Genomic DNA, 9,516 nt, shown 5'->3' with positions numbered 1-9,516 from the left:
GGATATAGTCTAAAATAGTCTCATGGCATTGGGTATAGTCTAAAATAGTCTTATGGCATTGGGTATAGTCTAAACTAGTTTCATGCCATTGTGTATAGTCTAAAATAGTCTTATGGCACTGGGTATAGTATAAAATAGTCTCATGCCATTGGGTTTGGTCTTAAATGGTCTCATGCCATTGGGTATAGTTTAGAATAGTCTCATGGCATTGGATATAGTCTAAAATAGTCTCATGGCATTGGATATAGTCTAAAATAGTCTCATGGCATTGGGTATAGTCTAAAATAGTCTTATGGCATTGGGTATAGTCTAAAATAGTATCATGTCATTGGGTATAGTCTAAAATAGTCTTATGGCATTGGGTATAGTATCTAAAATGGTCTCATGCCATTGGGTATAGTCTAAAATAGTCTCATGGCATTGGGTATAGTCTAAAATAGTCTCATGCCATTGGGTATAGGCTAAAATAGTCTCATACCATTGGGTATAGTCTAAAATAGTCTCATGCCATTGGGTATAGGCTAAAATAGTCTTATGGCATTGGGTATAGTATCTAAAATGGTCTCATGCCATTGGGTATAGTCTAAAATAGTCTTATGGCATTGGGTATAGTCTAAAATAGTCTCATGGCATTGGGTATAGTCTAAAATAGTCTTATGGCATTGGGTATAGTATCTAAAATGGTCTCATGCCATTGGGTATAGTATCTAAAATAGTCTCATGCCATTGGGTATAGTCTAAAATAGTCTCATGCCATTGGGTATAGTCTAAAATAGTCTCATGCCATTGGGTATAGTCTAAAATAGTCTCATGCCATTGGGTATAGTCTAAAATAGTCTCATGCCATTGGGTATAGTATAAAATAGTCTCATGCCATTGGGTATAGTCTAAAATAGTCTCATGTCATTGGGTATAGGCTAAAATAGTCTCATGCCATTGGGTATAGGCCAAAATAGTCTCAAATGCAGCTCAATGCATTTGTTTGCAAGTAGTTCTCAGACATGTTCGATAAAACTCTCTTTCAGATTTGAATACTTAGTTTTACCATTTTTTATGATTCCAGATTCCAAGTTCTTTAATTGAGAAAACCTGCAGAAAAAAAATATACAATTAATCATAATGTCTATGATACGATATTCTTTTTTGCATTCATATAATTGAAGAAATAAATCTTAGTAGTCGTATGAGAAGATCTTTTTAATTGTGACACGAAATAGGGTATTGATTGATCCCATGTGATATCATTCCAATTTTTTCCAAGGTTTGCAGTGAAAATGGTGTAACCTGCTCAGACAATGGACTTACAAGCAGGGGTCGGCAACCTTTTGTCGCTCGCAGACAAAAAATTAGGGGTTGCAAGTCATTGGCGCGCCGCACATGGTTTTCAGAAAGTTAAAAACTTTTTCACACAGATCAGAAGTTATATTTTAAGCAGTACTTGAATTTACATATGACTTGTTTGAGTTTTATAAGAAGAAGATGCTTTTTATAATAAAAATCAAGCAGTGATACATCTTCCGAATACAATATCGATTTATTTAATCATTGCATTGCATCTCAAAAAAAACCAAGTGAATATTTTCTGCGCCATTAAACTCTTTGCACTCAGCAATAACTTTTTGCGTTTTGTTGATATTTGTCTATTTATAATTAAATTATAGTCTCATTAAACATGGAATTGTGAATTATGTACTTGTTGGGTTATATTATGATTTAGTTTACACGTGTCTTACAATAATTTTGTAACGTAAAGAATATAAGCGTCGAAACAGTTGTTATGTTACTATAATTCAGTGACACGCCGCGGGTCGGATTATATTACTCTGCGGGCGGGATCTGGCCCGCGGGCCGTAGGTTGCCGACCCCCGACTTACAGCATAACATTCAATGCAATTTTATGAATTCGTATGGGTTAGTAAATATGACCCAATAATGATTTGCTTTTATTTCGCATTTATTATGCTGATGAAAACGGTATAGATATCCATTTTAACAAATTCATTACAACAGTGATTTCAACATTTCTACCCCCGCAAACTGACAACACCAAATAAAATAAACTCGAGTACCGGCATCAGAATATTGAAATATTAATATTGATTTTAAGCTAACGTAAGCATGTAAGTGAAACAGGTATAACTTATACATCTTCTCATCTTATCTCACTTTTTCTCACTCACTCTGTTTCTCACTTTTTTTACTGCGTGAAATTATAAAATTTGACACTAAAACATGTTAATCAACTTTACGTCACTTGATTTGAACTCACAGATGAAATGTTAAATGTCTTACGAATAAAAATATTAAATTCAAAAATTTAATTTTGATTGGTCTCATTATCGGGTCTTGCATGTTTCACAAATACATCGAACATTCTGAAACTAAATTTGTACAACCCTAGCGTCATCGAATATCGGCGTAATAAAAATCGAAACACATAAATAGCATTGTGACAAAAAGTCGTAAAAACTAATTGTTTTTGACTCGATTTTTCGAATAATGACACGTTTCCTAGAATTTTCCCACTAACCATATAAACTTTCTTATGTTTCATAGTCATGTCATCTTCATGTTTTTTTCTCGCAAACTCATATGGATGGCATTTTTATTGGAGGTGGCTATGATGACTATCTTGCGACAGAGTTTGGAATTAAATATGAAAAAATTATACTTTAGTTATCAGATTTTTTACGCATTTGAATGATATAAATAAAAGATTGCATTTAATGGGTATTGAACAAATCTGGGTCGGGCATTTAAAACTAATTTGATGCATTTGTAATCCAAATTTATAGGTGAATCAACAGACAACAAGTCAATATATACTTTCTTACTATTATTATATACTTTCTCGAGTCGAAAGTCGCATAATGCTTCGAACCCCTGAATTGTCGACTGACCGACATACGGACTGCGAATTCTGAGAAGTCAGGTTTACAGAAATGAAACCCAAAACAACGACTTTTAAAGAGCGAAGCAAGTTCAGTACTCAAAAGGCTCATTGAGAGTAGGGCAATTTGAACGTTTACGCAAGTTGCAACAAATTGTTATGGACAAATGCTTGTTCGGTAAGGGAAAATGTTTAATTCCAAATACTTTTTATAAATTTCATAATAATTGAGAGGTAAAAGCGAAACTTTTTGATTGAATAGATTTCGAAATCCTTGATATATTTAAAAAAAAAAAAAGTTCAAGAGATGATTTAAACACTGGCAATTGAAATTAGGCAATGGGAGAGCAGTTTTAAAAAAATTAATATTAAGAGATACAAAAGCTAAATGAGATTTGGTTCCAGTCTGTCAGTTAATTTTGTCTATATCTAATCTAAAATAAGATTCAACAGCAAATATTTGGAAATGAATCCAGGCGATTTTTATCGAAAACATCTATAAAATAGATAACTCTTTCCACACTTGAAAGAAGTCATAGCTTCAAATACTTTTCGACTCAACATAGTTCTTGGGCGTCACGAAACCGCCAGAAGAAGACTTGGAAAATGGATATCGAATTGCTAACACTTCCATTAGAGATAATTTGTATAAAAGTAGTCGAGAAAAGAATCTAGCAGCAAATTTCTCACTGATTTTTTTTTAATTTGGTGTGACAATAAATTTGAAAAACAGTTTCTAGAAATTTATGCGTTTTAACTCTTTTGTTCCGTATAACATATATATTCGTACTACCATCCTTGGTCATAATAGTTATTTTCGGACTATTTTACGTTTATGTTCATGTTTTGTGAAGTATTCCGCACTAACTAAATCATTTTGAGCATCCAACTATGATCCGTGCTTGATCTGTCAACATTTTGTTTCTTTGTAAATTTTTTATTTTACTACTAAGTGAATTTTATTTGTGTAGGTATTTCAAAGCTTAGAGATACACGAAAGTATTTGTCATTACTTCAAAAATAAGTCATTTGAACGAGCGGGAAACAATTTCGCGCACATAATAAACAAACAAAGATTCCAGACAACTATCGTGGACATGCTCTCACATATCATTGATTATTTCGCGTTTCGCTTCGCTTGCGAAGCTGAGTCTGGTTTTTCTTCAAAGGTGACGTAACTCTCTTTCAGAAGAGCGCTTGGAATTTCGTTTCTTTGTAACACGTGTTCATCGAAGCGATAAGAGTGTGAAACGTTCTCTCAAAAATTTTTAAAATTTCTCTCTTCTTACACGCGTAGGGTCGAACGGTTTCGCCTACGTCACTTGGGCGCGTTTTAGTAGGAAGACGCGAAAATAAGCTTTTTAAAGAGATATTGGGGGTGTTCCTTGTACGTTTGGTTAACTGGTCATTATATATTATAAAAAGGTACATAAAGTCGATTGTATACAGCGGAAAAAAAGGGTTAAGTCATAACTTTTGCAAGGACCCCTAATAATGCCTTAAGATCAATAACAAGAAGACACTATTTTGTGCCTGCAAATAATAGAAAGCCTAAGTTAATTTAAGATGCGGCCCGCGGTTTTACCCAGGTAAATATATGTGGCCCGCCTGCGAGAAAGGTTGCACACCCCTAATTTTAAGAGATGATTCAAACAAATCTCACAATTCTCACAAGTTTCATGGAAATTTCCGTTTTTCTCCGATTTTTCTCAAAACGTGGTGTTTTTCTCAAATTTAACACTTTTTGCATTAGTCACAAAATTCCTTTGTACATATTCATAATACACATCATTTAGGATTAAAAAATAAATATATCACATGAAAAGAAATTGATGTTTGCGATCGGGACGCGTTAATTGGTTTGAGTGCATTGCAAACTGACGCTAATGATCTCGGCATTCGATTAGAAAACTCATAGCACAACGTCGTATTTTGTATTTTACATATTCCAAAGTTCACTAATTTTTAAATTTCTTTCTAATTGCATGTAATATTAAAAATGTCAATATAAAATTTTGGCAGCTAAATATCCGAATTAACTATAGTTTTGCTGAAATAGCTAAAAACGAGTCAGAATCCCGTTTATACTCGCGAAGGTGGGGACGTACATGGCTCATAGTTCAGATACACCTAATTTTAAAACATTTTTGATCATATAAAAGCTAAATATATCGGAAATATCGGTATACATTTAGCCGATACCGATACAATACTAATGTCAAAATGAACGATACATCGGTACACCTCTAAATCAGACTATAGGACACAACAGAGAATATTGCTCTAGGAAACGGGTTATTCAGAATGATTGTTGCTATCTTTTAACGCCAAATTACGGTTTTGTTGGGCAGAATAGTTAAATCGATGGGGCAATTCTACGAAATTTGAAATGATCTGGTTCCTACATACTTTGCCATTAAAAATTTATATGTGCGCATTGGTGCTTAAACAGGAGAAAACGAACGAAGGAAAGCAATCCTACTGCTACAATATGAGTTCATACTCAATATAAAAAAAAGAATAATTTGTCGCAGATTTCGCCCAAAAATTACAAACGATTCATCCATCTACGGCCACAAATTTTAGGAGATGAGTTACATGAGCGAGTACAAACCATAATTTGCAAAGAAAATAATTATTTTCAGAGAGATATACAGAAAAAGTCTGTAAATTGTTACAATAAAATACGTGCGCCATATCACGAATTTCAAATTAAACATATCTGCAGGAGAATTTTCACATGAGTAAAAAGATGGGTAAATAAAAGATTTCGTAAAATTATTTCAGAGGACCTTCTTCGAACCCCCGGATACAACTCCCACGAACGCTATGGGTACAATCGAACCCAAGGTAAAACAAACACCGCTATAGACAGTGCCGTACTTATTACACCATATTTACTGACTATTGGTCCAGTTAGTGAGTTGTTCAGAATGGTTGTTTTCACCTTTTACCGTTAAATTACGTTTTGTTGGGCAGAATAGTTAAATACACGGCGCGATTCTACGAAATGAAATGGTCTGGTTCTAATAGACTTTGCCGCAGTAAATTATGAGCGCATTGGTGCTTAAACTGGCGAAAGGGGTAACGAAGAAATGAAATCTCTCTGCTATGAGATAAGTTTATACTCAATATATAAAACAAATAATTTGTCCCAGATTTTGCCCAAAAATTACATAAATTACCTATTTGGAATAATCTTTAAGTACAGTGATGTTTAACCGAGTATACTATAATACCTAAGTGTATACTAAGTCAGATTCCAGGTATACAAATAACAATTGGTATACGCTGAACTACAGCCTGATTTAAATAAATTTCCCGGGCCGTTTTGTGTTTTTGAACGGGTACAGGTCACGTCCGACATCGGGACTCACTAATTCTTAAAGTGCTTATCGGCCACGGCCACAAATTTTGAAAGATGAATTACATGAGAGAGTAGAAACCATAAAATGCAAAAAAATAATTATTTGCAGAGAGATATACGGAAAAAGTCTGCGGCTATGTTATTTCTGAGTTCAATCTATAGCCATAAAGCAACATTAATTTCGACGTGGTTTGGTAATTTAGCCATAAATTAGCCATTTAGCCATAAATTACCATTAATTTTGACGTAGTTTGGTTATTTAGCACACATAATATCTTGTGACCAGAGTAAGGCTTATATCGTGACTTCACTAAACAACTTTATACTTCATAATGTTAAAAAACCTTCGTTATTTGCAAGGTACATACGAAGAAAATGAAAAGATCACTATTTTAGTGTATTAGATTTGGATCTTTCGTACAAAGCCCGCAAAACTGATGCAAAATTGTGAGATTTGATAAAAACCACATGCGCCAGGTTTTAAAAAACAAATAAGTAATTATCGAGTTTGGAATAGGAACAATTTGTAAATTTGTATTTCCGGCGCAATCTGCATTTCTAACTCAAACCCTGACAGGATAATTATTAATTTATTATCTGAACGTTAGCGGGAGTGTTTTTTTCTACCGGGGAAAGGGGTGTAACAAAGATCCCTAAATTGATTCTAAATATGCAAAGGAAAATGAAGGAATCAAAAAACTTCGATTACATACTTGCTCTGCTGGCCAGACTCGATAAGCTCTCATCTTGATCAGTGATGAATATCAGACAAATGACCACGACGAGTTTCGTTTGATGAAATCGATGTACTGTCTTTCTAACGTTCAAGCAGTCTCTTAAAAGGCTGAAAATTATTGTATTTTTAGTTCATTCTAAAATCATCAGAGGTGTATTTAGCTTAGGACTGCGACGCAAAAAGAGTGAAAATTTCTAATCCTAAATTGTTGTTACAATAAATAATTTCAAATTGGAAATAATTCAAACTCGTATTGTGCCTAATCACTAATTCCAACTTAGACAGCTAAACGTGAAAGTTTGGATATCAGTGGTGGGATAGAGAAAATTTTACATAAGTAAAAAACTAGATAATGGAAAGACTTCATGGCATGAAATATTTCAGAAGATCCTCATAGAACACCTGGAACAGATCGACCCCAGGGGTTCGGTTTAATCAAACCCAGTTTAAAAAACACCGTTATAGACAATACCGTGCTTATTACGCCATATTTACTGGTTATTGCTCCAGTTAAAGGGTTGTTTAGAATGATTGTTGCTACTTTTTAACGCGAAATTACGGGTATGTTGGGCAGAATAGTCATCTGTACGATTCGATTCTACGAAATGAAAATGGTCTGGTTCTAACAGATTTTGCCATAGAAAATTTATAGGCGCGCATTGTTGCTTGAAGTAAACAAAAGACGAACGAAGAAATGTAATTTTTCTGCTATAAGATAAGCTTATACTCGATATATAAAAAAAAATTACCGCAGAATTCCCCAAAAAATTACAAATATTACTTATTGGGAATGACCTTTTAGTGCAGTGATATTTAACGGGTTATACTCAGGGGCGCAGCCAGCGGGAGGGTTACATGGATCTTAACCCCCCCCCCGTTTGAGAAAAAATTTGAGCTAAATTATTTCCACAAAAGAGCAACAGCTGCGTTTTACTGTCGCGCATCGTGGTTTCGCGGTCAAAACGATATTATTCTGTGCGTTATCAATGTAGCGCAGTTAGTACCGCCAGAATTTTGTCGTACTTACGATATTATATCTTTTTTAGTTGGCGCTGATAATGATAAATAAGAATGTGTAATTGTTGATTACTTTTTTTTTCCTCTCTCTCTCTTTTTCTTTTTCCTTTCTCTCCATGAAACGAGTTCAACCGCCGTTGTGAGCGCTCAAAAGGAGAGAAGGGTTATAAGCTAATGAACGGACTTTCTTTTCCGACTCAATTACTTTTATTAATACAAATCACAGCGTTACATTAATTTACAACGAGTTTCGAATAAGAATTCACATACGGCTATCAATAACAGACAGAAACGATAAATGTGAGAAATCTTGTGTTATGTTTTTTTTCTTTCTGCGCCCATCATATTTCTCAATTTCTAATTTTGCATAAATAGCGTCAACACCGTTTTTGTAAATTTAAAAAGTCGAATCAGATAAGTAAGACAGGTGAATAATAAATAATATAAACATTTTTCAGATATTAAGAAGACAAATTATTTTGAAAATAACACGGACACGATATAAAATTGAAAGCATATAAATGTCAACTATCAGCTAATATTCACTAATACAGATTAAACTCTACCTACGAAATTAATTCGTTCCGGGAGCGCCATCGTACGTAGAAAATTCTATAAGTAGGGACGCATTTTACATGTCAATACCCGAATCCATTCCAAGCCCACACAAAACTCGGACATAATATTGTACAAATTATAGTAATGGTTAAAACCCGCATAATAAATAGAAAGATACATGTGGAGAGAAGGAAGAACAGAGAAATAACAAATGAAAATTACGAACGGTAAGTTTGTTTGCCATCGTCATAATCGAATGAGTGAACTCGATTCCCAAATTTCCATCCGCCTATGATGGAGAATTAAGACCGTAAACGTGTTTTATTTTTCGACTCGGTGCTGATTTAAATATTTCATGTCGGCTGTTGTGATTTTACTTTTCCTTACAAATTAATACCGCCAACTTAAACTGAACGATATTGCCATCAACAACGTCGGGGATAACGTTAAAATCTGCGAGATAGATACTAAATAATGTCTAAGAGATATTTTATACGCTGAAAATTGCAAGAATAAAAAGAATTCCCGTTATGTTCGGTCACTATCGAAACTGAGGATGAAACAATTAATTAGGTCACAACTTGCTTTTAGATTTATTGCCGAGAACGCACAAACTATCTGGACTAAATTGAAATTTACGATAATATTTTCAAAACATTTTCAATCAAAAAATCCTCGACGTCTTATAAAGCACTCCAAGTCCGCGCTTATTGAAATCTTTTCATGCCGGCTTTACCTTAGTCGAAGCAATATTTTTATGAAAATAAATTTCGTAAGTTGGATTTTTCGTGACCAGAGCCTTTCGTAAATAGAGTTTCTACTGTATCGCATCCCCGGTCAGTAATGCTAATATTGTTCGCTCAAAATTGGGACCGTAATTTACAAACTGTGATACAAATCCTACACAGAAGATAAAAATCGGAATAAAATTAATTTGTGTTGTTAATG

At 34.0% G+C, this 9,516-nt stretch overlaps 1 long non-coding RNA gene across 6 annotated transcripts in view; it reads right to left on the bottom strand.

Moving 5' to 3' along the window:
• Positions 1-708: 708 nt before the first annotated feature.
• Positions 709-9,516, bottom strand: part of LOC120343420 (uncharacterized) — a 53,036-nt gene continuing 44,228 nt past the window's right edge. For 5 of the 6 annotated variants that reach the window (XR_013475194.1, XR_013475193.1, XR_013475195.1 and 2 more), the window contains 2 exons: positions 6,971-7,101; positions 709-1,089 (listed from right to left, as the gene is read on the bottom strand). This is a non-coding gene — a long non-coding RNA (uncharacterized LOC120343420). The remainder of the gene's footprint in view (positions 1,090-6,970; positions 7,102-9,516) is intronic. The other variant, XR_013475192.1, reaches the window with a different exon arrangement.

This window comes from Styela clava, chromosome 4, assembly GCF_964204865.1.
Source record: "Styela clava chromosome 4, kaStyClav1.hap1.2, whole genome shotgun sequence".
Taxonomy (NCBI): Eukaryota; Metazoa; Chordata; class Ascidiacea; order Stolidobranchia; family Styelidae; genus Styela; species Styela clava.
The sequence above is the reverse complement of the archived record's forward strand: the minus strand, read 5'-3'. Positions and strand labels throughout refer to the sequence as shown.